At 47.0% G+C, this 7,667-nt stretch overlaps 1 pseudogene; it reads left to right on the forward strand.

Annotated features, from left to right (window-relative positions):
- The first annotated feature begins 4,950 nt into the window (after positions 1 to 4,950).
- Positions 4,951 to 5,866, forward strand: LOC148997348 (uncharacterized; annotated as a pseudogene).
- Positions 5,867 to 7,667: the final 1,801 nt, after the last annotated feature.

A 7,667-nucleotide genomic window follows, 5' to 3' on the forward strand; every position in this document is an offset into this window, starting at 1 on the left:
GGGATATTTGTCTTTAGTAACATATCTTCTTTCAGACTTGTGCCGAAAACAAGTCCAAAATACACATTTAGGTCTTTATTTTACTACACTTTATCTGTTTGCGTGTGTAGATTTCGCCTAATTCATCAAAAGTTGTCGTCTGAAGGATTTGTTGATATGTCATTCTTGGCCTGATTTATATGACTTTTTATGCCTCAATCAATTGAAATCAATTGTTTAAGGATATTGGCAGTGTTTTATGACTGACAGGGTAACAAAAGGAGATATTCATAATCCCCTCTGGTAATGTCTTTTCATTGAATATATCAAAAAAATGCTAAAATAATTTTGAACCTTGTTTTTTTTCAATGGTCAGATTCGTCACTTCAAAATATATGCAAATTAGTGCATATTTAATTAGATATAGCCTGTTCACAGTTCATTTTTTTCATCTTGAGATTAATTTGATGATGATCGTAAACTTCATCATCTGTGTTCCCAGGTGAAGTGCATTTAAATTGGGAAAATGGACAAATAAGTTTAACTTTATTTGTTAGTGAATTGTGTGTTTAAGGTAATTCCAGTTCCCTTTCGTAGTCACTCCGAGTTAAGTCGGATGACGGAGAATGGGGGTTTCGCCTAGAAAGCCAATCCTCTTCGAGTATTAAAAAACGAGCCAATGGCAAAGAAATGCCATGGGTCTGCAGAATTTGCATAGCGTATCTCCGCCTCACCCCGTGAGTATAAAAGGAGGAAGCGGACGCAACCGCAGTATGTTTTCGCTTCGGAGCCAAGAGAACTTCTTCACTCCACAGGCCACACAATCTGAGTTTACTACTGTGACTCACCTCTTCGAGACGAACGAACTCTCTGGTGTTGGTGTGACGGCGGTACCCAGCGAGTTTCACATTGCCTGCGATCTGAGCAGTGGTCTGCCAGTGTGTGTGTCTCTCCCTGGTCGCTTCAACATCCGCAGAGTTTTCTCCTCTCACTGAAAGAGTGTGCACGCGGCACGTCTTTTTAAAGACGATCTGCTCGTGTATTCCTGAGTGCGGTATTCTGATGAGTCAGCTGATGGGCGCGAGCGCTGTTTGACGTGTTTGGGTTTTGATCACGCTCAGACAGCGCTCGTGGGTGTGTCACGTTCTCTCAGTGGGAACGTGATCATCGCAATGTATAACGGTTGAGACGTTGTATGTATGCAATGTATAACGGTCCACGACTGCTCAGCGGCCTCTTCCACCTTCTCTGCCCTCGTAGAGGCAGCAGTCTAGGGTACACTGGGGTTCCCCCCTGTGGAGTGTTCTGTGGCAACACTTATGTGTCCCCACAGCGCCTCCACTGGCCGTGGCAACCCTAAGCACCAAGCGGACTGTGGCTTTGTCTGACCCTGTGGTTTCTGCTGCAACTAGCTGCCGGCTCAGATGCCTCACTTCGCTTGCCGCCGAATGTGCCCTCCTGCGACTTCCGCCCCCTTCTGTCCAGCCCCAGCAGCACCCGGCCGTGCCGTGGAGGTGGTCGCGTTTTGAACCATTCTCTTCACCGACTGCCGTTCATGATGCTTACGGCCAAACGCATTTTTGAGTGCGTTCGGCCCCAGGATTGGTTTGCAGCGATGGACCTGAAGCACGTGTACTTTCATGTCTCCATCTTACCTCGACACAGACCGTTTCTTCGGTTTGCTTTCGAGGGACAGGCATATCAGTACACGGTTCTCCCATTCGGGTTAGCTCTGTCCACTCGCGTCTTTACGAAGATCGTCGAGGTAGCCCTTGTTCCCCTTCAGGAACACAGGGTTCGCATCCTGTTTCTAGCACACTCTCGAGATCATGTTTGCGAAAACAGAGACCTTGTGCTCTGGCACCTAGCCCGTCTGGGCCTTCGGGTCAACTGGGAGAAGAGCAAACTTTGCCCCGTGCAGAGGATCTCTTTTCTCTGTATGGAGATAGACTCGGTCGCCATGTCCGCGCAGCTCACGAGCGAGCGCGCACACTCACTGCTGCCTTGTCTTCGACAGTTCGAGGGCAAGAGTGCGGTCCCACTGAAACTTTTCAGAGGCTCCTGGGGCATATGGCATCCGCTCGGATCACTTCATATGAGACTGCTTCAGCTGTGGCTTCGCGATCAAGTCCCGAGGTGGGCATGACATCCAGTTCCAGTAACTCCGACCTGCCGTCAAACCTTCCCGCAGACGAACCTCAGCTTCTTGCGGACCGCTGTCCCTCTGCAGCGAGTTTCCAGGCATGTTGTTGTCTCCACAGATGCATCTGCCACGGGTTGGGGAGCCATGTGCAATGGTCATGCAGCCGCGGGTTCCTGGACAGGACCCCAGCGCCTTATACATATCAATTGCCTCGAGTTGCTGGCAGTACGCCTGGCCCTGCACCGCTTTCGAGCACTGCTCAGGGGTCAACACGTACTAGTCCGTTCAGACAATACCGCAATAGTAGCGTACATCAACCGTCAGGGTGGTCTATGCTCACGTCGGATGTCGTAACTCGCATGCCACCTCCTATTATGGAGTCAGAAGCACCTGAGGTCCCTTCGTGCTATTTACATTCCAGGAGAGCAGAACCTGGAAGCTGATGAGCTGTCGCGGTTCCGTCCAGTCTCTGACGAATGGCGACTCCATCCCCAGTCGGTCCAGCTGATATGGGACCAGTTCGGGGATGCACAGATAGATCTATTCGCTTCCCACGACTCATCCCATTGCGCCCTGTTTTACTCTCTGACCGAGGGCACGCTCGGCACAGACGCCTTGGCGCACAGCTGGCCACGGGGCCTACGCAAGTATGCGTTTTCCCCACTGAGCCTTCGCGCACGTACTCTGTGCAAGATCAAGGAGGACGAGGAGCAGGTCTTGCTGGTAGCCCTATATTGGCCCACCAAGACCTGGTTCTCCGAACTGGTACTCCTTGCGACAGCACCTACTTGGCCTATACCTATGAGGAAGGACCTCCTCTTTCAGAGACGGGCACCCTGTGGCACCCTCGTCCTGATCTGTGGAGGCTACACGTGTGGCTCCTGGATGGGACGAGGCAGGTTTGAGTACGCTGCCACCTGCGGTGGCGGCTACCATCACTTCTGCTAGAGCGTCGTCCACTGACACGTCTATGCGTTGAAGTGGAACCTCTTCGTCAACTGGTGCTCTTCTCACCGAGAAGACCCCCGGAGATGCTCGATCTGTGTCGTGCTTTCCTTCCTGCAAGAAGGGTTGGAGCAAAGGCTGTCTCCCTCCACCCTGAAAGTTTATGTGGCTGCAATTGCCGCATTTCTCTCAAAGCAGCGGCTGTCTCACTGGATAGTGGACACCATCGCTTTGGCTTACTAGCAGCAAGGTCGACCGTGCCCCCTTAGTGTGACGGCCCACTCCACCCGGAGTGTGGCTTCCTCTTGGGCTCTAGCGCATGGCGCCTCGCTAGCAGGCATCTGCAGAGCTGCAGGCTGGACGACACCGAACACATTCGCGAGATTCTATAACCTCCGAGTGGAGCCTGTGTCCTCTCTTGTACTCGCTCAACTGGCCAGTACTGGACCCGCTCAGGTGTCTTCGCTTGCTCGCCACTCCACTCCACGGACTGGATAGGTGCGAATTCTTCTCAGCTGAGCCTTCTGTTGAAGCCCTGAGTCCTCCAGCACTGTTGATGCTGGCGCCAATGTCTGTTGCCTGGGCGTCGGCGAGGTGCCTCCGTGTGCATGGTTCCTGCTAGTAACCTCCACATGTGTATTCTCCACTGTAAGCCTCTCTGAGCATGTGTCTTCCCTTGGCAAGCCACCTTGCCACCCCTGGAGTTAAGATTCTAGCCACCCTACGGGTTGGTCACTCCAGTATCCTCCATATGGAGCCCCACGGGGCCATAGGTGTATTCATAAGTCCTCCCTATGGTAGGCATACTGCGGCATATTCCCCTGGGATATGCTCCCCAGTGTACCTTGGTAAGTAGGACTCCTCGTCAGTAAGCTAAGTGCGACAGGGGCTCAGACTTGCGCAGGGCACTGGAAGACACCTGTGATGGTGGCGTGATTACACGGGGGACCCCCATTCTCCGTCATCCGACGTAACTCGGAGTGACTACGAAAGGGAACTTCTCGGTTACGTATGTAACCCTCATTCCCTGAGTTACATTACATCTCCCTGCCACTTCCGCTGTACCGCTGGGTAGATGCCTGAGTTCAGTCTCGGCTCCTCAGCGAAGACGTACTGTGGTTGTGTCCGCTTCCTCCTTTTATACTTACGTGGTGAGGTGGAGATACGCTATGCAAATTCCACAGACCCAAGGCATTTCTTTGCCATTGACTCATTTTTTAATACTCGAAGAGGATTGGCTTTCTAGGCGAAACCCCCATTCTCCGTCATCTGAAGTAACGTCTCCGTTCCCTACTCAGGGAACGAGGGTTACATACGTAACCGAGACGTTTCACACGTTGGATCAAATAGTGTGTGTGTGTAATCTCAGGCATTTCCTCCGTTAGATCAACAAGCTTTAAGATGTGTGTTTCTCCAGTGTGTGCAGTGAATGAAGAGCTCTTTAAACACGGCAGTGGAAACTTGTGAAACATCTGTCAGTCTGTGTGTTATTCCACAAACTTCTGCTTTGACCTGCAGACCAAACACACACTCCTGTCAGTAACGTAAGTTCTTCAAGATTTATTCCTCCTTTAATAAACCATTGTACACTTGCAGCTGTGCTGGACTGAATATTCACAACAACAGCATTCTTGCTTCTGTCATATTGTTCAAATGGAGGATTTACTAACTTTAATCTGACATTTCACGTATTTCAAGCTTTCTAACGTTACACACACTCCTCTAAACAACATGTCAAGCAAACTGAGAAAACCTTATTTCATCGCACAGCAAACACTTTATGTCATATATGTATCTCTACTGTTTACAATAGTAAATGAATGCATGTTTTTTAAACTAATGACTGGTTTGTTATTTAGTGCCTGTCAAGATTTTATGAAACAATGGCAGAACAAAACGCCAGCGTCAGCGGATCAAGTGGAGGAGATTATGAGGATGAACGGAGGCGTCAGATGTGGGAATTTCTCAGTAAACTTGAGTCTGCACACCCAATAATTCTCAGGACCATTTCCACCATTGAGATTGTAATCTTGATCTTAACTCTGTGTGCGTTGTGTGCTCTTATCAAATCTCAGCGCTCCACTCCAGTTTTTGTTATTCATTTGATTCTGTCAGATCTCATTCAGGTCATTTGTAAATTAACATGGACATTCACAAGGTCATGGGATGTGCGTATGCTATATTATTATAGTTTGATTGCGGGTGTGTATTTTATGGCATGTGTTGCTCTTGAACGATATATTCTGGTTTCTCAACCCAATCTGGTCCAGATCTCATCATTCACTGAAAGTCTGCTGTGTTATTTCTGTGATCGTCTGGTTTGTTCCACTGATCTTTGCAGACTTTAAATACTATTCTCTGTTTAAACGTCTGTCTCGATCGATCGCCTGTTTAATCCCCTACCCGATAATCATTCTGTGTTTTATCGGCACTTGTCGCAGTCTTTCACGCACAATATGTCTTACTTCGGTAAAGCGCAAAAAGATTTTGGGCAGTTTGTTCCTGGTGCTTCTGACTTACACTTTTCTCATTCTCCCCTACATAATCACGAATTGTATTATAAAATATAGAGGTTACAGGAAGGTGTCATTGTCCTCTATATTTTGGTATTTTTCTGCATATCTCCTGCTCCTGAACCCACTGGCTGACTGTGTCCTGTACATGTTCATTAGGCCTGATGTCGGAGGGTTAATGAAGTCTGTTCACTGCTGTTGTAGAACTGACACACATCAGGATTCGACACACACACACGGGACGAACACTCTGGAGACAGTAGTGCAGCATTTGCCTGCTGTGTAGTGCTAAAGCCTGCGTCTCATTCACGGACCTGCACTTCAACGTACAGTATGCAATTTTTGGCCACCAGGGGTCACTCATTTAAAATAATAACAAAAGATGTACTTTGATGACGTCGGGAAAGAGCGTGGGCTCACGGGAGTTGTTGTCGCTGTCAATGACAACCAGCTCAGCTCATGACATGACATCATCGTTTCACAAAATATACGGATATACGGCATCGCTGTAGATTTTTTTACATTTTCAGGCTTTCATATTTTTCAGGCTGTAGCAGCAGAACGTGCAGGCAAAGTGTAGTCGTGGTCCATAACTATAATACAGACGAATATATTTATATTATGCTCCTTCAATGAATGACCTATTTAGAACATTTTTCATATGGCGCACCGGATTATAAAGCACATAAGATACTGCAGTCAAACGTTTGACTGGGTTTGCGTTATGCATCCACTATGTGCTAAAGGCTAAAGGGAATGTAGTGAGTGCGCGGCTCCGGAGGTGAGGCGTTTATTTAGTAAGCATGAGCGCGCTGAAGCAGGCACGTACATTCGCAGCCTGACTCATATGAGTCTTCAATGTGCGCGGCTCGCTAACAGCAACAGCTGGCTGTTTTGAATGAGACGACCCGGTTACTGTGAACGGGGAGCACTTTATGCGCGAGCAGCACCGAGGACAGTGTGTCTGTTAAGAGTGAGCGCTCGTGAGCGGGCAGGTGATTTACACACATAAAAATACGTACTACTTTTTTTTCTTCGTCATTTTCTTTGCTTTATTGGCGGTAGTCCAGTGTTCCCCTTTGTGTTTGGCGGTTTCGCCTGGTTCCGCAAGGAAGTTAGAGAAAATAGAGGAGTCAAAGGTTATATGACGCCATAGACGGGCGACGAAACGGAAATAAAGAAACGTCCCGTGTCTTCGAATTAAACTATGAATTTCTCCGTATTTGAAAGTTGGTGGAAACTGTCGGGATAATGTAAGTACACATCTAATAGAAATATATAACATAGATACAGCTATTTCTGCTATTTTTAAAGCAGAAAAAATACATATTGTGGCTTTCAGTTTCAACATCTGCACTCCATACATGAAGTCAATGCCATTCTGTTCACTCACACACCCTTCCTTTCTATGGCATTTAGCTTTATTAGAGACAACTCTTGATTCATCAATTGCTCTGTTTGCGGCCCATAAAACACATGCGGTGAACAGAGTTTTATTAAAGATGTGTTGATGTAGTGTTGATGCTTCTGCTGGCGTTCTGGATCAGCAGGACTTTATCATACGATGGAGAGGAGGGTTGTATAAAGCACGGTTTATTCTCACTTCATTCCCCCGATAGACTGACAGATCAACAACATCAAGTAGTTTCAGCTCGTAGTCTTTCTTGTGTTCCTAATGCATGTACATTATACTCTTTTGACCAAATAACTACTATTCACGCTGTTACAAAGATAACTGACATAATGTACATATGCTCTCATGTCCATCAAAAGATGAATAACTTTATTTCTTCTGTGGAACAGAAAAGACAATAATATTGTGAGATGATTTTTTTTTAAGTCAGTGGACAGTTTCGGGTGAACTATCCCTAAAAACACTTGATTTAAAGTGCAGAAAGTATATCAGAAGAGATCTAAGTTTATATTAAATATTAACCAGAGCTTGCATGGAAATCAGAAGAGAGTTATTAGTAATATTGTTGTGTGTTTATAGAAGTGTTTCATGTGTCACATATGGAGTCAGAGACTGTCCTGTATTCTCTCTCTTCTGTCATTAATATAATTAAAGATCTCTCAGTTCTCCTGTG

Source organism: Pimephales promelas, chromosome 2 (assembly GCF_988280905.1).
Source record: "Pimephales promelas chromosome 2, fPimPro1.hap1.1, whole genome shotgun sequence".
Classification (NCBI taxonomy): domain Eukaryota; kingdom Metazoa; phylum Chordata; class Actinopteri; order Cypriniformes; family Leuciscidae; genus Pimephales; species Pimephales promelas.